Below are 23,447 nucleotides of genomic sequence, written 5' to 3' on the forward strand. Positions count from 1 at the left end.
GCAACAACATGGGAGCATGGATTTAAAGACACAAGGCAGGCTATTACTATACCTGTCGTGACAGTACATTATACTTCTCTTTTCAATGTCATTTCTGTTATTCATATTTAAAACCTTTTGTGGCAGGTAGCACATTGTGCAAATGTGGAAAAAATATTTTAAATGTATATTAATCTGACACTCCCCCGGATGCTTTTTGACATCCACAGTGTATAAATCTCCCATTATATGTGTCTTGTTTCTTTTCCATGGACATTCTGTCCATATTTCTGTCCTTTTACATGAACTTGCTTCTGTGGAGATTCCTGTACCTGGAAAATTTCTGAGTACACTACTAACATGGACATGGAGTCTACATGGTTGTGTTTAAGGTTGTTGGATCACTCCACCATGTTGTTTCACTTCATTAGCATAAATTCAAGCTACTTATGCTGAAATTTGCATTCCACAAAAGTTCCTGTTATTGCACGTGAATGTGAATGATTGTACACTGCTATACAGAGTTTACTGAATCTAAAACTCACTGTGCCCGTGTTTGCATCATGCCATAATATGCACAAGGAAAAAATGACTTTGTAAGCTTTATTGAATTTGCACCAAAATCTTCTCTATGTTTAGTGAATAGTGAGGAAGTATTTGTAAGCCAAGACCAGACAATAAAAGTCTCATTACAAGTTCACCTAGAAAAAAAAGCTAATATAAAGTTTAAAATAAGTCAGGGTTTACAAGTGATAATTTTTGCCTTACAAACTATAAATGGCATATTTTTTCAACTCCAAACTGATCTTAAACACCTCTAATGTACCATCTTAAATCTCCAGTATGTAGTAAAACTGAAAATGAGCATTCCTAACTCTCTATGAAGTTTCCACCTTCTTTCTTTCTCTAATAAGGACGTATCCCAAAGCTTGAACCTCTGCACTGTTAATGTTCTATCCACAGCTGGTGAAAAGGTGAACTCATGAAGTATTATCTACTTGATACTGCATATTTCAATATATTAAATGTCTAATTTTGCTTTATAGGTCTATTTCTCCCATTTATACAAAGAGAAAGCATTCTAACTGCAGCCCTTCCAATCATGTTTTTTTCCAGTCTGCAGAATTCCCGTTATTTCTAATAGTGGTCATATTTCTTCCACCTGTTCGCCCAATTTGCCTGCTATGCATCTATTATTTGTTTTATTCTTTATTTTATAGTTTATTTATTACCTTTATTAATCAGTATAGTCCAGCTCAGCAAGAGCCCAATTTCAGAGGAAGTCTGGGTAGAAAATCTCCATAATGAACATTTTAAATGAAATGTGGCATATAACACCAAGTTAGTTAGTTGCATACGTAATAAAAAGCTAATAACAATATAGATATATACAGCTATAAATAGTTAAATGTGGGAATGGGTTCAGTGTCTTGGCAAGGTGTAGTGGTCTTTTGAATTGACCATTACTAAAAGTGAATCTGGACGAGCAATAGGAGTGGATAGAAATGAAAAAAAAATTAATAAGAGTGTCAAAAACAGTAGACATAATGAAAGTTAGAGTGGATTAAATGATTTACAGAAACCCTGTACAAACATGTAAATGGCTGCATTGAGGCTGCCATTTCTACTAGAAGTAAGACCGCATCTAACACCAAAAACAAACCATACTGGGGAAATTCTTACTTTGACAGGGTGTATAAAAAAATAAAAAAAAAGTAATGGCCAAAATCAGAAAGAGCAATACTTATCGAGGCAAGAGCTCTCTGATTCAACTAACAAGAAACTAAGAAGCCTAATAAAGTCCAACAAGGCCAGTTACAAGGTCAGAATAGCCTCCCAGGCTAAGGTTAGTCAGAAGGCCTTCAGAGTTGTGACTCTGCCTTCTTTGTGTTGGCATCCCCCAGTTATAGTCAGGACCTTAATCCTCTGTGACAGTTGAGCTGACTAAGTTTCTGTTTTTTGATGCAACTATCACTACTGACATTAATAGATACATTAACAGACATTTTTTTTTTTGCTAACCAAGTGGTTGGGTTGAAAAAGGGACACATTTCAGCCTTGAAATATATATATATATATATATATATATATATATATATATATATATATATATATATATATATATATATATATATATATATATTTATATATGTATATACTTTTAAAAAGTATACCTTTTCAATTTTAACAAAGGATTTTGTTTTAGGAAAGTTAGTAATACCAAAACATAAATAAGAAAAACAAGTGATACATTAATTTACAAACATATTTCATTTTATAATACATTTCATATGACACTGATAATTTCAGTAGCAGACCTGTCTTTGACTAAGTAAGGTACCTGGCACTCTATGACATCATGCAATTTTATCAACATAATGATTTTCTAATAGAGAAGTAAGTTATAGAGCTGGATGAACTGCTAGATCTCATACAGAAGTAATATGAAGTCAAAGGGTAGTAATAGGGATGCTAAATTTCATAGGTATGCACAGTAGGGCCCTTAAAAGCCTAGCTGTACAACCCAACTGTAACCCACAAATTTGATTTATATAGGGGTGATTTACTGAATGCTTCTGTCCCTCAGAGACATAGGTGACAGACCTGGGATGAATTTCTGATTACCCATCCAGTGGTCCAAGTTGCACTTAAATGGGGATAGGGAGGGACTCTGCTTCACATGGATAGGGAGCCTGTTCCAGAGATTAGGAATTCCCTGAGAAACATATCTGTCTCTCCAACATGTCCAATTTTTGTCTGAAGAAAAACATAGGTCTTTAAATTTAATAGTTCTGATGTTGTTTGTTTTGCGGATGTGCAGAAGATTCATCAAAAAAGGCATCCCACATTGTGCTGTTCTGGATCTTATACTGTTTCACTTGGTATTTTCCACCTTTCCTAGAGATGCACTTATCTGGCTTACTAAAAATGGGAACAGTTGCAAAATTAGTGATCTCTGTAATATCAAACAACAACATAAAAGTATTATACAACTACTGCTCGGCACTAGAGACTGGTCAGAAAAAAATAGGTTCACAATTCAATATGTCTAATTGCAAATTAATGGTTGTGAATGTGAATGTAAATACAGACTTCTTGAATATGTTGTGTGGTTTTGAATATGGTTTGTAGTGATTGTTTTTGCATTTGTCAAAAGCATCCTTTATTTAACTATGTTTGCCGCTACCTGAGTTTTAGGATGTTGTTGTAAGCATGTTCTTGACTTTTGCTTAGCATCTGGTAATTCTGATTTTTAGTATTCCATGTTGTTTTTTTCTGATTGCTATATCATTGTTTGCAATTGTTCTTTCAAGCTTACCTGAGCTAACTTAGCAAGGCCTATAATAGTTTGTCATCTTGCTGAAATGAGATTTACAGACACTCATTTCAGCAAAACAAATTTGCTGGAATTCATTTCACTGAAAAAAAAACTACTGTCCGAAATAAGACAAAAATTTGGGGGAACTATATCTCAGATTCCTCATACTTGTTTGTATGACTCTTGCACCATCTTCATTATATAACAAGTGCTACAGTAACTGCATCATGAGTGCACACGCACATGAACACACACACACATGCACACAAATACTTGTACACACATCTACACACAAACTGGCATGTACAAATAAATAAAAATACAAACACACACACGCACATGCACACACACACACACAGATGTGCACACACTTTTTGTATCACTTTTGGAAAATCAAAAATATATAGTTTTCTTTCAGTTAGTTAAAGTGGTCAACAGCAGAGTAGAACACTTTTGCTAAGCCCATTTCTACTGAAGTAAGATTAATTGACTCTTGCTTTGACAAATATTCTATCATTAGTAATCTTGAAGCAAAATCAATACGCTGTTCCTTTTCATGAATTTTGTTTGATATATAAATGCATTATTTCAAGGCTGACAAGTGGCTATGCAGTTTAAACTCTTGCTAAATCTTGTCGGCATTTGTCACTTCTGATTTACTGGAATATGCTATACAGACATCTATTTCAGATGCTGCAACTTGCTTCAATTGTGTTACAGGTGTGAAGAACAATTTCATGTTTTTAACACATGCACCCTTTAGTTTATAAATCTGTCATGTCAAAGACAACCTAACAATACCAAACTGATTTGAAATGTTAATTACTGAGCTGTATTAGCTAATTTATGTTTATCTGTTTCTATACTTGATTTATTATACATTAATAGGTTTGATCAAATTTGAATAATTTTCTGCTGGATGAGCGGCTATTGCTTTATCCTCCTAGTACATTTCTAAGCTGATTGCCACCAAAAGGGTTATTTCAGTATTCTTTTAGCTCCAGGCTTCAGTCATCTGGCTTCACAAACATTCACTCGATGCCTGATTGTGCTTTCATTTTACTGGAACAATTTAAACTCTACGTGAAAGTCATTTATCTCTAAAGAAATAGAAAGTATCTTCTAAGGAAATATAACAAAAAATGAATGCCCCAATGTTTGCTTTATTATGTTGTGGTGTTGTATTTTCTTTTGTTCATTTGGTTTATTCATTCCACACAGAAGTCCTTTTCCTTTCATCAGTAGTAAATGGTGCAAATATTGACTGACCAGATATTCATCAGTGTGTCTTTCTCTTAATCTGAGGAACTAGATGTCATATACATAAGTTATTTTTGCTGACTTTGTTTGTAGAAGTTCTGTTTCTTCAGCGATACTTTATGTGGTGAAAGTTATCTGTGCATAATTATTTAATAATTATGTATAACTATGTATTCAGGCCGTGTTTTTCTTATTAGCTCCTAGGGATGTGACAGGAACAGTAACTAGCTCAACATTTTTCACATTATCAGGCTGTCACATATCTTTATCAACGAATTTAGAAGTGTACCTTGTTCATATGTTTGTCATCAGTTTAAGAGCTGTGCCTCATTCATTTGCCTGCAAAACACTGATACATACATTATCAGTGTCTAGAAAACAGGAGACAGCTGCATATTATCTCACTTCAGTTCTTTCTGCAGGGCAAACGATTTAAGACATTTGCTTCAAAGTCCACAGCCAAACAACTATGGTTAACTGTTTGAAAACAGATTGTGATGGCTATTAATGTCTGTTTGGTTCACAGAATGTACAACATTTACCATCTATAGAATACATTGCTGATGATACATAGTTTACATTTTAACTTTCCCTCATAAGAAAGAATTTTATGTATTCCATGCATTTCTGATGTGATCTGTGTTTTTGATTCTACAATCTCTTTAGCATTTTAGGAAGGCTGCTCTTATCACCTGATATTCTCTCCATAAAAATGCACTTTGTTGTGTCGCCAGGTTTAATTTCTCAGAGTATTTTGAGTTTTTTAATACCCTGACTGGAATGGACTCAGGTTAAAGTATGATTACATTTCATGAAATTAGTAGGTAGGTACATGCGTGAATGGGTGTGCCTTCCTTGAAGGTTGGGCATCAGGCTGGCAACTCGGCACTGTAAAAATCTACTGCCAATCATTAGCGGATCAGAGTTCTGCTATGGCGACCCCTAACCGGGAAAAGCCGAAATACTTTTTTAGCATTATTTCAATCTTTTAGATTAGCTAGAAGTGTTCTTCACAGTACCAACAATAATGACTAGTTCTGCAATTTATACAGTTACATGCATCAGCAACATATCTAAGTATGATTGTTTGTTGTACAAGTTTTCTGTACTTCCAACTATATTCATGCATTTTTCACATTTTTTGCCTTCTCATCTGATCCTTCACCTTACATTCTTTCTTTGGTATTTTGGTACATTCAGTTGCTGCCTGATTTTTATCTACTTGGTTTAATTTCCATTCCCAATTGACATCAATATGCTTCTGCTAAACTAAGCAGGGAAGTCATTTTAGACTTATAAGAACTTTCACTATGTTTGGATCTTGTGAGGTCAGCAGATATGAATGCCGTCCTACGATTTCTAAGATATAAATTGTAGCTATGACCTAATCTGTTAAGCAGACAGCTTAATGGGTTAAGGACAAGACAAAAGAGCAGCAGTGAGAAAGAGTCACCCTGGAATATCCCCTTTTAAATTTTTATCCCTGAAATAATAATTTGTCCTTTTTCATGGCTTAACTGAAAAGTGGTTTGCCACTGTTTCATGGTTTCTGGAATGTAATTGTTCAGTGTAGGGTATATATTATACATTTGCAAGCACTCTTTTATCCATAAATGTGGGATGTTGTCAAATGCTTTTTGGGACTCTAACCATACTATACTTACATTATTCCCCTTTTTACAGTTCTCCATTATAACTTTAACAACAAATGATCCTTTTTTCCATATGCCTTTCTTTTGTTACTCTTTTATTCTGTTGCCATGCTTGAGTTTTCTTCTAAATGACTATAAACTCAGCTGGCATCAATTCCAGTGTATAGTTTATACATCATCGGAAGGTAAGTTATTGGTCTATATTTTTTAGAATTGCTTGCAGGTTAAGGAGCCGTATTATTTTTCCTGTTAACTAGGTTGGTGTCTGTTCGGGGTGCGCATATAAATAATTCTTAGTCATGGCAAATCTTCATGTAAAGATGTTAATACTTTTAGCTAGAAGTTAGGTACTGCATCTGGGCCTGGGGTTTTCCAGATAGGAATTTTTCTTAATTTTGTTTCAATTTCTTTGGCCATCACTTCATCCCATTTCTTATCCTGTACATTTTACCTTCTTATACTTTCTTTCACTTCTTCTTTCCATTTAGCATCTTTGTTATATTCCACAGGATCTTCATTGATATTTCTCCAAATGTGTCTATTTCTTCTTTTTTTTTTTTGTAGTGTTTCAATTCCTTTTGTATTGTTTCCCAGTTCTCTATAAAGCTTTTTGGGGTCAGCAATAAATTACTTATTTTGTACTTTTTCTTAATAATTATCTTCATATCTTTTAAGTTTTCCTGCCTGTGTTATCTTTAGTTTATTATTTGCAATAGTGCACAATAGATGCTGATCTGTTCTGATACATTGCTTTTATCACATCTATCTTTCTGAGTATTTGTATTGATCTGTTCCATCTTCTGTATTCTTCTAACAGTGACGCTTCTTGATTTCTCTATTCAAGACTTCCATGATGGTATTTGATTGTTTCGCCTTCCTTTCCCTTACTGCTCTGTGTGTTTGTTTTAAGACTTCATCTGTTAATAATTTAGCTGCACAGTAATATATCCTACTTACATCTGTTATGTAGCATGAAATTCTATGAACACTCCTGATTACTGTATTCATTTGTTTTATCAAACTTCTAACATTTTGGGTCTTATTGACTTTCTATTTCTTGCATTGATATTAATGTGTGTATCCATCTCTATTAAATCAAGCAACTCTTCCCTTAGATCATTTTCTTCTAAACTAAGAGCACATTCTTTGTTCTACATTTCCTCCAATTCTGCAGTTTCATCCCGTGTCATCTGTTGCTGTTTCATATGGGAACTCACTGGACTATCGCTCCACAACATTGACTGTGTCAGAGTTACTACAGGTTCCTGTTCCTGCCATTGCTGTGCAACTCCAACTGAACTTTTATACTTTTATACTTGTTTCCTACTGAAGACTCTAAAGCATCTTCATACGACTACTGATCAGATGTTTCCCACTACACTGGTTTCTCCTGAATGTGGGGATTCATTATTCTATTCTGCTGTGGTGTTATCAGAGTTAACATTTCTACACCAAATCCTTCACTGGCAGGTAATCTAAAGCCTCAGTTTCCATTTAACGTCTCCATTACTAATCCTACTTTCTACTGTCCCTCTTGCTTTTCTTACTTTTTGTATTGTAAAATTTTCCATATCTGGATGCCTTTGCCTGCATTTCACTTCAAGTATCTTTGGTGCTGCTCTTTTTATGCTGATTACTTTTGCTTTCTCCTTTGCATAAATATTGCAGTACATTAAATCTCTTGTTTTTTTCATGCCCGTATTTCTTCTTCAGATGTGTCCTGTTCCTCCTGTTTCTCCTTACCTGGGGGCCTCATTGTTCTATCATGCTGTTATATAACCTGTGTTAGACTTTTTTACACTAAATCCTTCAATTTGCAGGTATTCAATACTTCAGCTTCTATGTTTTAACTTCTACTTGACTCATTTTCTGTTCCACATTCTCCCTTTGTTATCTTCTTCTTCTTCTTCTTCTTTCAGCTTTTCCCAGTTAGGGGTCGCCACAGTGGATCACCTGTCCGCTCATGATTCGCAGTGAAATATTTCACATCTGGTGGCCTGTGCCTGTAATTCTCTTCGAATATCTTTGGGGCTGTTTTTTTTTTTTTGTTTTGATTAATTTGGCTTTCTACTTTGCATAAATATTGCACCATATCAGATCCCTCTTTCTTTCCCATGTCCACATCTCTTTGTTATACCTTTCAAAAATCTCTAGATTTTGTTCTTTATATTTTCACACTTCCTCAGTTACTTCTTTTTCCAAATGGCCCAATGTTTCTTAGTCTATATCACGATTTTTTATGAATCTGTTGTATTAATGAACACAAATTTGCATTTGAAGCTTGTGACAGTTTTTCTTCTCCAAGTATTTTTCTTTCCTCTAGTTTCTGTCTTAATCTTTTTGTATATCTTAAGTCAGTAAATTCCAGGCTTCCTGCATAATAATAACAATACATAATTTCTTTCTTATCTTCAATAATCCACTCTATCATCTTTATGGCTATTTTTGGCCTATTAGTTTTTGTGACTTTTGTGGACTATTACTTCCTTCTACAACAGGGGGGGGGCCATCCTCCCCCTGAGCCTGCCCTAACCCCATTGTAGGAATGTTTCCATGTCTTCAAGATTCAACACTGTCATTTTTTCCAGTCCTGGCACCGGTGTGCCTGCCAGGATTGGGCACTTTTTTATTCTGAGACTTGTGCACCCAGCTTTCTTTTTTATTTTTAACCTACTTCTATTCATGATATATGCTGTATAAAATACAGTGTTTGTATCAGTGTCACCTTGGTGAGATTTTGTAAAAACAGGGTCCTCCTCATGAATGTATTCACCAAGACTTGAGGATGAATTAAGTTCCAGCAATACTTCTCTCCTTTGCTTGCTGATTTTATCATCTCTCCATTCTCCTTTAAGATATCTATTCCTTGTGCTCCGATCACAACCTCTTGTTCTCATATATTACTTTCTTTTGTTCTTTCTTTTTATTTTGAGAGATGGTATCACATTTTGTTACTGATGTGGGCACAGAAAGGGCAAACCAAAGGCACATTCAATAATAGAACAGATATTTTAAGTGCTATGAAGATATCCCAGCCAAAAATAAAAGTGGAGAACCAGGTGATGTAATGCAGCAGTGCTAACCTTTGTGCCATTGTGCTAACCATGAGGCGGCTAAACTCAACAACATAGCTGCACTCAAAGCCTGAATCCTTAATTTGTATCATGCAATTGACTCTTACACCCTAACACCTAATGCAGGATTTCTTGGGGAATTTGTGCCTGACCTCCTACTTGATGCTGGCTTTTTACCAAAAAATATTTCATGCTTTCTGAATGTAGCAAATAATATAACTTATGTCCTAGCCAACAGTACACTCATTGTTTCCTAGAGCAGAGTCTTTCCTTTCTAAGTCCATCCATTTCTTTCTATCCCTGTATAGATACCCTCTGATCCAATGTATATGATCACAACCACTTTTTTATACTGTCCTGGGTCTACTTGAGGCCTCCTCCTATCAATTATCTCATTTTGCCAACATGCTGTCACTGCTTGCTCTCTTCTCTAACTCAGGTATTACCATGACACATATTTTACATAGACTTAGTCTCAAAAAGGAGGGGGGTGTCCAGCTGCTGGTAGTTAAAAAAAATACTATGCAGGAAACCAGTAGAATTTATTTTCTTTCAGTAAAGCAACATTTCCAAATTGTCCCTCTTCCAACGTTGTGTTAATCTTGAACTTGTCCTCAGAAACATTTCTTACAACTACTCCACCCTGCTTGTCACCCCCTCGCTAGTCAAATGCAACACTCTCCCTATGATCTACTGTAAGAAAGCCTAATTTGTGGCCTGTAATAACTCCTCTGCATTCAGGGTTACTAACCTTATTAATAATCACACATGGTATAGCTATCAAAATGTATAACTAAGGCTGCTGCCTACACCTTAGAATTGTACTTCCTCTTGGATAGCTGCATTAAGGCATCCATACCAATCTGGCATAAACACAATAGCAAGTTTAAACATAATCTCATATGGTGGATCTGCCACACAAAAAACTATAACAAAAAGAAAAAAAAACTCCTCACTATCACTAAAAATGACCTTGTCATCATTACAAATGATTCAAAATTGGAATGTAAGTCTGTCATACTTGGCATTAGGAAATGTAAGGCCAACTATTAATTTAAGTTTGAAACCATGAGGCCTTTTTTATTGGTATTAAGAAGCTTAGAAGTTACCACAAATTCTTTACTGAACATATCTCCATTGGCACATCTTTCTCTGACCTCAAAGACATTGTTAATATTGTTCGAGACTAATTGTCTTCCGTTTGTATTCCACCTCCCCTCCCTTCCGTCTGTCACCTCCATTCCCTCTCACCCAGCCTCCAAGATCAGTTTGGACCAATTTTTTAGCATGTTCCAAAATTAAAAATATTTCTTCTATGGGTAATGGCAGTATCCCTGGATATTTGCTAAGATGCAGAAAATCCCACATCCATTAACTCTAGAACCTGAGTCTGTCCACTGGTTGCATTCCAAAAGTGTGGTGAATGGTAGTTGTGATGCCTTTGCATAAAGATGAGCTCTTTACTGACCCTGGGAATTACTGGCTGTTTAGTCACATTAGTATTACATGCAAAGCTATGCAACTTATTATCTCTGAACTAATACATGGCGATATAGGTGACCTTATATCTCTCCTTGCACATCAATTTGGCTTTGTAAAAGGAAGATCATACTGCTCAATCTTAAGTTCTTTTAAAAGGTTACTGAGGCCATGTGTAAAGGTATGCAGTCCACTCTGCTTATATGGACCTTGCCTGTGTTTTTGACACTTATTATTGACAGCTTCTCCTAATTGAACATTACCCTACACCAGTATTGCTGAATTGGTAATTGACTATCTAACACAATCCATTCAATTAGGTTTGGGATATCAAATTTGGAAAAAAAAGGCACCAGTGGTATCACACATAGCTCTTTTCTTGGCCCCCTTCTCTTGATTAAAGGAACCATGACTATCTAAGTTTGCTGATAATTGCAAACAGGGGATAGTTTCTAAATTTCATTCTGGTACTCATATTCTTCAGCAAAGGCTGGAACAAATAAATATAAATAATTGGTGAATTAATCGTGGGATTACTTGTAACACCAAGAAACGCAGCATAGTTTGCTTTGATAATTTTTGCATCACTGCTGCTTACCGTAAAGATAACTTCCACTCAAATTTGATACAATATTGGGAACTTGGGTATGCATGTGGATAACTGACTCTCATTGCCCACCACACATCTGTGTGGTTAGAAAATCTTTCTACATTTTACTTCTTATCCTTTGTGGTATATGGTCAAGAAGTTGTTGTCTCACTTTATTTATTCTGTATTAGGTCTATCACTGAATATAATATGTCCCTTGGCATGCACTGCACTAAGCAACAAAACCAACTTGAGAAAGCTTGATGCTTTCTTACCAAACAGATCTCAGATGTTAGAACCTGTACCTAGTCTGATTCACATAAAGCCATGTGCTTCTACTTAGTGTCATACAGACTACTGAGAGGCGACTTCTGTTTAGCCTTCTAAGGCATGCATGTCCCAGTACCCTTTGAACTTATTCATCTTAGAACCAGTGGTAATGCAAACACCCATTCTAGAGGCCTGGACCAATACTACCACATCAGTGACACCAGATGGTGTGACAGGCACCTCCAACATATTCTCCATTTTTGGAATCAGATTATTTCATTAAAAGAAACTACCATGGTGAGATTTCTCACTGCAAATTAATGATGGCTTTCTGGAGATGTCTGGAAAAGACAAACTTCTTACTAGGACATCTGAAGTCTGTTCATCCACCCTTCACTCTATATATGGGTGTTTTGAAGGTATACAACCCCCTGTTGTTCAGTATCTAGGGTACACCCTTTCTTCTGGCAACTGAGATAGTGATGTTTTTGGACTAGTCTGGCAATAATATGACCATACCATTGTTACCATTACAAACTCACCTGCATTTGGCCATTTTCTCATGACTGGGCATGCTATGTGTTGTGTACATCAAAGTTCAGTTCCTGGTCTGTGATAAATTACAGACAACTATTTTATGGTTGGTTGGGTAGTACCAAGCTATTATGGCCTTGAGACTATAAAACAGTCATATCTGTAAGAGGAGGCCTTTGCAACTCCTTTATGATGTGTTAACCTACTTGCCTCTGAAGTACAACATGCAAAGTTGTATGGTGATAGGTCATACGTCTCCTCTGGGATGTGTCTCACCATGAATGTTTCTTGATCAACTGAAGAGATATATTAGGCATTTTTCTTTATGTTACTTGTAGTTTTACACCTTATATAACCAAGTTCTTCATTTCTCTGTTGGTATGTTGCATTTAAATCATTTTTGAATATATTACATTATTTTGAAAAATGTTGTAGCACAGTTATAATGCACGTTAAAAATTGTAAATTTGTAAATAGATAAGGCACGAAAAGGTGCAATACAAAATGTCCACTTCTGGAATGTTTAATGAAGGCCAATTAGATAATTGTGCTTGCTATTGTATCTGCAAGCTGGCTCAATGACTGTATCCTTTAGAATGCTTTTTTCTACAAATTGTATTTGTTATTTGTTAAGCACTTGTTCTGGTATTTGATTTATTTTCCTTTCCTTCTGTTACTGTTTCCCTCATGCTGTGGGTGGGTTGTTTTCTGTGACAATCAAGCCAGACACTCCCTTTTGCAGCAAGGACAACAAAATATACAAATGCGTAGTTTTAAGAGAGCTTAATGTTGCCTAAGAGTTTTCCATCCCTTAATCTCAGTATATTGCTTCTATCAGCAGTGCCCTTTTATTTTCCTCCTGCATTAGAAGTAGCTTACGTCAACATTTATACCATAGCTGATAAGATGCAAGCAAAATACTTTTTTATAAAAATACTGCTTATTATAGAACATTTCAAAAACAAGTAACAAAGGTCAGTATCTGCTAAATAGACTGTAAAAATCTTTACTAATCCATATCAAACATGTCCAATAAGATTAGAATAAAAAAAAAATCATACAGCAAGGAGTACAAATATTGAGTATCAAATGCTTATATAAGAGTCAAAATAGTAGCTACAGTAAACAGTAAGGCTAAACAGTCTCTTGTGAACATTTTTATTATTATTTATTTATTTACATTTGTTGATCGGGAATGTCCGACTGGACGCAGGTCCATTTTCAGCGGGGGCCAGGGGAGAAAGGCTCCACAAATTAAAATATTATAGACATAGTTACAGATGAAGAATCTTAGCAATTAAAATATTACAAACATAGTTACAGGTGAAGAACATAGTACACTCAGTAGATGACTAGCTTCTGTTCCATCCACGTTTACATTTCTTGACTATGCCCAGTCAAACTACAGCTGATTTTATAAAACATTCTAATTCCAATCCACATGAGATATTTTGCATTTATTTTCCTTTGACTCCTGTGCACCCTCAACTCTGTAATAGGTAATGACATTGCTTTCACTGAGAGGATTCCTCCTCCAAGTACAATTACCTTTCCAGGCTTTAGAGATTAAGTTCCTTATCCATCCTCCTAATAGTAGCATAATAATTTTCTCAGAAAATATCCACCTCATATCCTCCTCCCCCCCAGGTGAAATGGACCAAATTTCCAAATCCTTGGCACTTCCTTCCCAAATGTAACTTCACATTCATAAATAATGTCCTGTCAGTGATGATGAATAGACCTACAGTCCAAAAGCATGTGAATATTACCACATCCTTCCCTCTAAATCTCCAACAGCAGACCTCCTTTAAATCCCCTCTTTAGGAGAAATACTAACGGGTTCTGAACCAGTGATGTAACTTGCTCATATAATGGTCAAAAACCTTTTGGAACACCTTCAAATTAACAGTGATCCTAATACTATTAATCTTTTCTTCTCTACAAAGGCTAATATTCAGTGCACAATCACACTATCCCTTTGATTTAAACATCTCCTTCTTATATTTATTTTTAGCCATAATATTATATAAATAACTACAGGACACCATATTTTCTAACCTTTTGCCCATGGTAATGAATGTCCAAGCAATATCTCATGGCTTCTTGCCAACCATGAAACCCTCACTAACCAACCAATGTCTGACCACCTGTTTCAACTGCTCGAATTGCAACCATGTTCCCTCAGTCCTCAAAGCTTAGGAGTCCTCCTTCCAACTCCTACATCAAATCACCAACTCCCATAATTCCTTTCAGTTGCCAGTTTTTTTTTTCCATGAAATCATTCACCCTTGCAATTTGAACACCAAATTATTCCAAAATCTTACCTGCCATGCCCCTAGGATAGAGACTGTACTGACTTTTAATTCATGAATCAGTTCTGAAAAAACTAGATAAAACAAATTGGAAACATGGGGCTATCTTCCCCAATAGAATCTATCATAAAAGTGCAGTTTCTGCAGTTGCAGTCACACACAAACAAAAGTCAGGCATCCCTAATACCTCCCCCCATTCTGCAAACCTTTCCATTCCACACATTTATCGCATATGTTTCTTTATCCTATTTATTCATACCTTAACTCCATACATACAGGAAGATGACAACGTATATGCAATACCCTTGGAAGGATCATCATTTGAACTAAATTTATTTGACCAGATAATATAAATCTTTGGGTGACCAATTAGAAAACAGCTTTGAGTTTACCACATTAAGGTCACTATAATTCTCTACCAAAGCTTTCTGGTTGTTAAACACCCTTGACTCCTAGATACCTTTACTAGTCTTCTTTGAAACTCTGCAATCTTCGACTAAATGTGTTACTTCCCCTGCACTTACCTGCACTGTCTTAACCCAATTGTACTCCAGAACAGAAGCCTCTTTGAATTTTTCAAAAATGTCAATGATACCTAAAAGAATGAGATCTAGCCTATCCACGAGTAGCATAAATCATCTGCAAACAGTGTAAAGTGTTTCTACTTACAGGGGACTGGCAACATAAAAGTATGTATTTTCTGTGTTAAGGTCCCCATTGTTAAGATAGGGGACAGGGGATGATTTTGCCATGTCCCTCTAGTAATAGGGATGTCCAGGTTCAACCCTCCCATGTAAAGTTAATTGGACTTTGGAATTTATACCCAATGCAGAGAACCATCCCCGAAATGTATCAGCTACCCTTCCCTTCCAATACTTGAAATGCAAAAGGCCATTTGATTGAATCAAATGCCTTAATGCCTTCCTAATGCCAATATATATATATATATATATATATATATATATATATATATATATATAAATAAAGGTCTACTTCACATCACCTAAAACCCATTTTATTGATTTTCATTCCACTGAGACCAAATCACCTACTTTTAAAATAATGAAAACTCATTTGACTGAATTTCATTTCACTGAAAGCTTACAATGCTAAATTTCAAAAGACTAAACATTAAATCATAGACAAACACACTCACAACACTAATAACTACCTCTTTCCAGAACTTAAAAACTACTTACTTACTCTCTTAACAGAAACCAGACAATATAAAACCAAACTAAGTGGGGTGCTATGCCCCCCAACTATATATATACAAACTCCAGGATCGGACTACAGTGGGGAAAAGGGCATATAATTTTACTTGCCTTACAATACTCTACACGCTACCACTCCTGCTGGGAATGTGCAAAACATCTGGCATATTACTTTAGATACTTCCCATAAAAATGTAAAGAGACATACCCACATTTAAAAACACTACAGCACTACTTTCTACATGACTCTTGGTATTCTGACAGTCAGCACTGTAAATTACAGAAATTCTTTTTATCATAAACAAGTAACAGGTGAATTGAAACCCACATCATGTCTATGGCTTACAATTCAGTGAAATGATATTCAGTAAAATGAGTTTTCAGTATTTTGAAAATTAGGTGATTTGGTCTCGGTGAAATGAAACTCAATCAAATGTATTTTAGGTGATGTGAAGTAGACCCATATAGACATATATCTGCCCTATCCCATTTATGTAATTTCACCTGATAGACAGACTTTCTCACTAACCACCAATTACTCTTAGCAGTACATCCCTTAACAAATCCTTTCTGATCCCCACTTAATAATTCTGGCAGAAAAAAAAAATTATAAATGCTTGCCTGATACTGCTGCCAATATTTTTGCATCTGCATTTGCAGATGCATTTATAAGTAATATTGGCCTGTAATTATCTTTGTAGGTTCATAGGTTCATAGGAGGTTGCAAGGCTAGCAGTCATTGAGCCTTTACAAGCCTAGCCATGTTAATCCTAAGTATCCCCATTTGTTCCTTTTGGGTAGTTCAAAGAATGAATTTATGAACACAGTGGATCTGTGATCAATACCATCTACCCCTGTCCATGAGGGACATGGGTGCCACCCCAGGGGAGAATTTGTGGCCCCATTTAATTATCTAGCTTGCCATTGAATAGGATAAGTGAGGAACTCTGTTTTATATGAATAGGAAGTGCTGCGGTAGAGTTGTCACCTCACAGCAAGACATTGTCCCGTTCGATTCTCAGCTAGAGCGTCTTCTGTGTGGAGGCATACGTGAATGGGCGTGCCTTCATTGAAGGTTGTGTGTCAGGGCTGGTAACTCGGCACATAAAAATCTACTACCAAACATTAGCGGACCGGAGTTCCGCTGTGGCGACCCCTAACCGGGATAAGCCGAAAGACGCAACAACAACGTTCCAGAGAAGCGGCAATCTCTGGGAGACATATATGTCTCTCCAGCATGTTCTGTTAATGTTACAAGCTAGGTTGAGATCCCTAGAGTGAGTAACTCTTGTGTCATTTGACTTACTGGTGCGCAGTGTTTCCATTGGGGCAGGGTTGGAGATTATGGTATAGGCCAGGCACAAGTCACCTCTCAGCAGCCTATAAGATACAGAGTAAAGTGATAGGGTTTTCAGCCTATCCATGTAGGTCATGGTTTGGAGTCCTTGTATTTTCTTAGTGAGAAACCTATGAGGTCTCTTCAGCTGCTGCAAATGTCTGGTGAGGTACATGCAAAATGATGCATTATACTCTATTAGTGGTCTGATGAGGGTTGAGTACAGTGGAGCTATAACATCCCTTGACCTGGATGCTATGCCCTTACTTGTGAGGTGTGCTACATAGGCTTTTGTTACCACCGTGGAAACTTGGTGGTCAACGTTAAGTTTGCTCTCAACCCATGTTCCCAATTCTCACACCACATGGATGGAATTCAGGGTGGTGCCGTCAATATTGTAAGTTGTAGAGAATTCCATTTTGCCAAAGGGAGTAATAATGCATTCTTTGCATTTAGTTTTAGACCATGGCTTTGGCACCAATCAATTGTTTGTGCTAGCTTTTCTTCTAATATGTTGACATCATTAAGGGACTCAATAATTGCTTCCAGTTAGAAATCATCAGTGAACTTGATGAGCCAAAGAACATCTACTTTGGCCTGGACTTTTGATAAATAGATGCCAAACAGTAAGGGGTGTAGCACAGACCCCTCTGTTACTCCACTGGTAATGGAATGGGTTTACTTTTGGAGGTGGAGTCACCAGTCTTGACAGAGTATGTTCTGTCTGTGAGCCATTTGGCTATCCAATTAGTAACATAAGGGTTAATCCCTATCTGGGAGAGTTTCTCAATAATGCCAGAGTGGGGAATTGTGTTGAAAGCCTTGGCAAAGTCAAGGTAGGCTGTTTGCACTGTCTTACCTTCGTCCACAGTTTTGGAGACATTAAGCATGAGCTGCCCTTTACAAATTCAAACTAGGTTGGGTCCGTTTTTGGAGATAGCCTATGTCTTTGTTGATAAGATCCATGATAATTATTTCCATGGCCTTGCAGATAAGGTTGGTTAGACTTATGGGTCTGCAGCTCCCAGGGTCAGTTGATGCCCCCCCTTTGTACAGGAGGATTAGTATTGCTGTTCTGCATTCTGCAGAAACATAGCCAGTTCACAAGCTATGATAAAAGTGAACACCAAGTGATCTGTTAGGTCTTGTTTTAGATTGTTTAGTAAACAATTTGGGGCATTATCTGGTTCCTCTGAGGCTGTGATTTTGGCATTGGTGAGTGCAGAGATGACCTGACTAGGCAGAGAGCTGGTGTCAGGTATGCTTTGGAATATGGTAGGTGGGGATAGTGGGTGAAGTTTGCACTGAATCTGTCAGCTAACAGGTTGGTGATATCTTCCAGCATAGTATGAGGGATTCCATCTAAACTAGTTTGGCTCATAGCTAGGCATTACCTTTTAGACTTTGGACATAGTTAAAGAATGTTTTATGATTATCCTTGGCTAGAGATGTGATTTTAGTCGTAATTTGCTTTAGGAAACATTACAAGATTTCTGATTTTCTTGTTTAGGCTTTGGAGGGAACTCTTTCTATGCAGAGTGATATCCCTCTTACTTTTTGACAGGAGTTTCTTCCTCTTGTTATATAATCTCTTTATACTTGAAGTCAACCACAATGATTTGTTTCTGTGGGAAGACCTAGTTTTGGTCAGGTCAAGTACAGCAGAGTTGATCCAGTCACTTAAGTGTTTGTACTGGGCATTTGCTTATACTTCTGCATAGTGATCATTGATGACTGCAGTTGTGGGTGGTTTGAAGCCTGTTATATCATTGCTTAGTAGGATGTAGTTAACTTTGGTAAGTTTTTTTAGTTTTTGTTCCTGTGTCAGTGTCAGTTCCAGTAGGGATTTCAAACGAGACTGATTTGTGGTCTGACCTAACCATGGAGGTCATCACGCATGGGGAAGTACAGTGACCCTCTCCTGATTTTGGTGAGTACTATGTTGAAAATATTAGAGCCCCTAGTGGGGTTACAAACTATCTTTTCCAGAGAATTTGTATTAACAAAGAACAGGAAACTCTGGCTGAAATTGTTTTTGCTCGTGTATGTTCCCCAGTCTATGGAAGGATAGTTGAAGTCTCCCATGACTAAGGTGTTGGGTTGTATGGTGAGGAATTCCAGTAAATCAAGGTAGGTGGTATGCTTATCCTGGTTCATGTTGGGGCATCTATAGCTAACAATGATGTGGTATGGTACTTTGCAAATAGTTAATTGGATGTGGAGTAGGTTGAGAGACTCACACCGTTTGACTAGTCTTAAAGAGTATTTGGTTTTAATGAAGATGGATACACCTCCACCTTTGGTTCCTTCATGCTCATGTTGAGGTGTGAACATGTGGAAGCAATTGTAGCTTTGCACAGCCTGGGTGCTGTCAGTGGCCTTGAACAGTGTCTCAGTAACTGCACCAATGTCAGCAACCTCTAAGGTGAGGAGTGCTACAAGGGAGTGCAGTTTCGTGTTTAAACTACCAGCATTAAGCAGCATGACCCTGAATTTGTCTTGATTAGATTTTAAGTTGGAAAATTTGTTGTTTTGACGTTGCCTAAAAAAGGCACTATGGGGGATGCAAGGGCCTTTGGCAGTAACCAGAAGCCTAGTGGGTGGCAGGTGCAGACTGTCTCTAGCAAAACAGCAAGGTCTGCTTACCATACCCTCCCAGGCTGACATATACTGGATCCCCCAAGACTGACACCAGAAGTTGAGCAAATTGTTGAAGTCAATCATGTTTTGTTTATATTGTGGCATCATCCTGGGTGAGGGTAGGATACTGCTTAGGACTAGGACATACCTGTCTGGGACACATAAACAGGGAGTTCCATCACTTCTCACTTCATATAGTCCAGAGAGGTACATCTCAAGTCATTCACTCCAGTGATGCTTGTTGTTTAGTGACTTGAGTACATGCATGTTTTGTCGGATCCTGGCACCTGATAGGCAGCTGACCATGACTGGCATTAAAAAATCTCCTGGCCTTTAGGTTTCAGCACAGCAATGGCCCATGTAAATGATTTCAGTAGAACACTACATGTTCCTGAAGCATTTATATTACCCTATCGTACGATTTAAATAGTGAACGCTATTTCAACATACCTAAACTATTTAAACCACAAAATATCAAACATACAGAACAGCAAATGTTTTCCCAGGGAAAAAATTTGCTGTTCCGAAACACAAACATACAACACAAGCACACCAAAATAAATAAACCACACACATACACTTAACAAAACCATAATTCTAACCCTATACTGCTACCTATCCACTCACCTTAACCCAACCCTAGCCCAAAAGTCCCTAACTACCACACACTCACCTTACCCGCTCCCTAACCCTAAAGCCCCTAACTACCGCACACTCACCTTACCCACTCCCTAACCCTAAAGTCCCTAACTATCGCACACTCACCTTACCCGCTACCTAACCCTAATGTCCCTATTGGACACTCACCTTACCCCGATCCATTCCATCACTTACCTTAACCCATTTCGTAACCTCCACTCGCATACTTACCTTACCCCAGTCTGTAACCTTACCACCACAGTAGAGTAAATAGCGAAGCCATGGAATGGGCAATCGAAATCTTACCCTAGGTAAGATTTCGAAGTTCCATGGCTTCGCTATTTTGAGTTTTCGACAAAAACGGGTCGATATTATAGCATTCGAAGTTTAAAAACTTCAGCACTATAATATAAACCCATTCTTGAAACATTCCACAAAATTTTACTGGAAAGCCATTACTACCAGGGGATTTCTCTCTCCTTAGTAAATTAACATCCTCTCCAACCTCCCACCCTGAAATATTCCTATCCAGTACAAACCTTTCTTCTATACTCAAAGACTAAAGCAAGCAAAAAATGTAATTCAGTGTTCAAAGTTGTGCATATAATATTCAACTGAAAATAGTAAAGAAGATGGCAATATACTAAAGTTAATAAATATTTAAAAAAAAAGACAAATTTAGTATCTAAGTTTTCATGCCAAAGCACTTTTTCCAATATACAAAATCTAAAAAAAAATATATATAAGCAGGTATTAATTACCAGTCACTGTTCAAACAACCTATTTCTCCATAATGGTGCCATGCTCTTAGTCATTGTGTGTTAATTTTTTATATATCTTACAAAACACCAAGACCAAAACACCAAAAGTGCAAAATAACAAAACCCAAAACATCAAACTCATGCACATCAAAGTGAAAAGTGCAGAGAATCACAGACAAAAGCTTTTGCAGTGAGGCAAGGCTCCCTGCCCCCCTCCTCCTGCTAATTATATATATAAATTGCACTACAGCTAGGAATGGGCAAAACCTGAAACACAGCTATCCTGTGATCTTGCATGCTAGCTCACCTGCCTGGCTCATTGCTTGTTTCATTACTTTGCACTTTTGGCATTCTGGTCTCGATGTTTTGCAGTTCGGTGTTGTGTTTTTTTGTGATTTTGATAGGAAAAACACACACACACACACACACACACAGATATTCACACACACATTAGACAGTTTCCTAACTCTCATGGCAGTTCTGTGTTAATTTACTGGTCCTTATACTTTGATGTTTTATTATAGTTCTCTGTACTTAGTAGGGATGCTGTTTCCAGTAAGTGTTATCTGTCCTACAGCAAAATGCTCCCCTCATAGAAAAATATAATAAAAGGTCAGTGTATAAGGAGTAGTAGCACAAAATCAAGCAGATTATTTACATGAGCCAAACAGCCTGAAGAAGTGATTCCTTGCAAGGTTTATCCCTAGAACCATGTAGATGCAGAATACACAGATTTTGATGGGGAGAAAGGAAAAATGTGAACTTTTTATTTTAGATGATGAATGGTCTGATAGCAGGGAGAAGACAAATATTAATCCATGATGTTAGTCAACTCCATTGACTCAGAAATAACTAGGTATAATTGTGACGACCGTGCCCTGGCCCAGCAATCAAGGAGCCTCAATCCTCACCACTAACACCAGGGAGGTCGTCTCCTAGGAGAGAGGAAAGGATATCTAATACACACAGTAAAGTACAATTTCCTTTAAGTGCACACAGAGATCACAGTCAGTCTGGGGCTGGTTGCTCCCTTGCTCACCACTGGCACCACTATAGGGTCCAGATCTCAGCCTAACTGGGCAAGCTAAAACCTCCAGTACCCTCTCTGTCCAGTGCTTTGTGTCCCTGCCAAGTAGCTGACACACCACACGCACACACTTTGAGATAAGTATTTATACAACTTCACAGACACTCTTGGGAAAGGCTGACACAGATTTTCCAGCTGTGCCCCTTGACCCAGACCATACGGTAGTAATCCCTGCCACCACCCAGCTAATAATATCAGCTACTAAAAGGCCATGAAAAGGGTGTCCAATTATCACTGTGCAATATTATTATCCAATTGGTAATGTGACTATACAGTCTAAGGCTTATTGGAAGAGCTTAGACAGTAAACTCTATAAATATATAATGTACTCTAAAGCATACTTTAACTCCACATAAACCAGCCACAGGTAGAAGGTTTTAAAATATTTAATAATAAATAATTAAAACACAAGACAAAACTACTACACCACAGAGACATCTAAGAGTTTAGAGATCACACAGAAACTTAAAATAATACAGTAGGACAGGCCTGATTTCAAAGAAAAATACCTAATTAATCTTTGCTAGCTTTAACTATTCCTACAAGAAATCACAGTGCTAAAACTTACATGTGAGCTTAAGGCATAGTGCTGATGAGCTGAATATCAAGATCAAAATGCTCCCAGTCTCTTATGAGAAATAGTATTTAAACATTACTAACAAACATGTCTCTAAGGCCCTCCAAAATTACATAATTTTTGACACTTAGTCTGGAGTTCTCAGGCCACAAACTGCATTATTTAGCAATCTAACACGTGCTCAGAAACTTACAACAATATAAGTCATTTCATATGTATAGTCTAACAGAAACCAGACAAATAAAGCACATTCCACATCTAAATTCTGATCATAAACTTTAGCCTTAAAACAATGGGCATGAAACCTTCATCCAGATGCAAATTCTAACATGAAAGGGTCACAGCATGCTTTACTGGGCCAGTGGAGTGCAATGTTGTCACATATTTTGCAGATCCACATTTCACAGTATTCTTTTACATTCAAGAAAACATGCCTGTATTTTACATTTATTTACAAATGCCAGAATTATATATCAAATTCTATTTGACTAGGCTGGCAGCCTTCGCCCATCTCTCCCCTATCATCACAATAATATAAACATTAAGAGAAATTTAAAAGATTTTCCTGGTACAGAATGGGAAAATGTCCCATATTTGTTTTTAAAAGAAGCAGAACCTTGGAAAAAACAATGCAAAATGGTAAGGGAGATGTTATAAGCAAGGGAGAAATAAAAATTAATGGCAAGTATAATCAGTGGGCCAGATTTACGAAAGCTTGCACAGAG

Source organism: Protopterus annectens, chromosome 6.part1 (assembly GCF_019279795.1).
Source record: "Protopterus annectens isolate FY-2018-M chromosome 6.part1, PAN1.0, whole genome shotgun sequence".
In the NCBI taxonomy this organism is placed as follows: Eukaryota; Metazoa; Chordata; order Ceratodontiformes; family Protopteridae; genus Protopterus; species Protopterus annectens.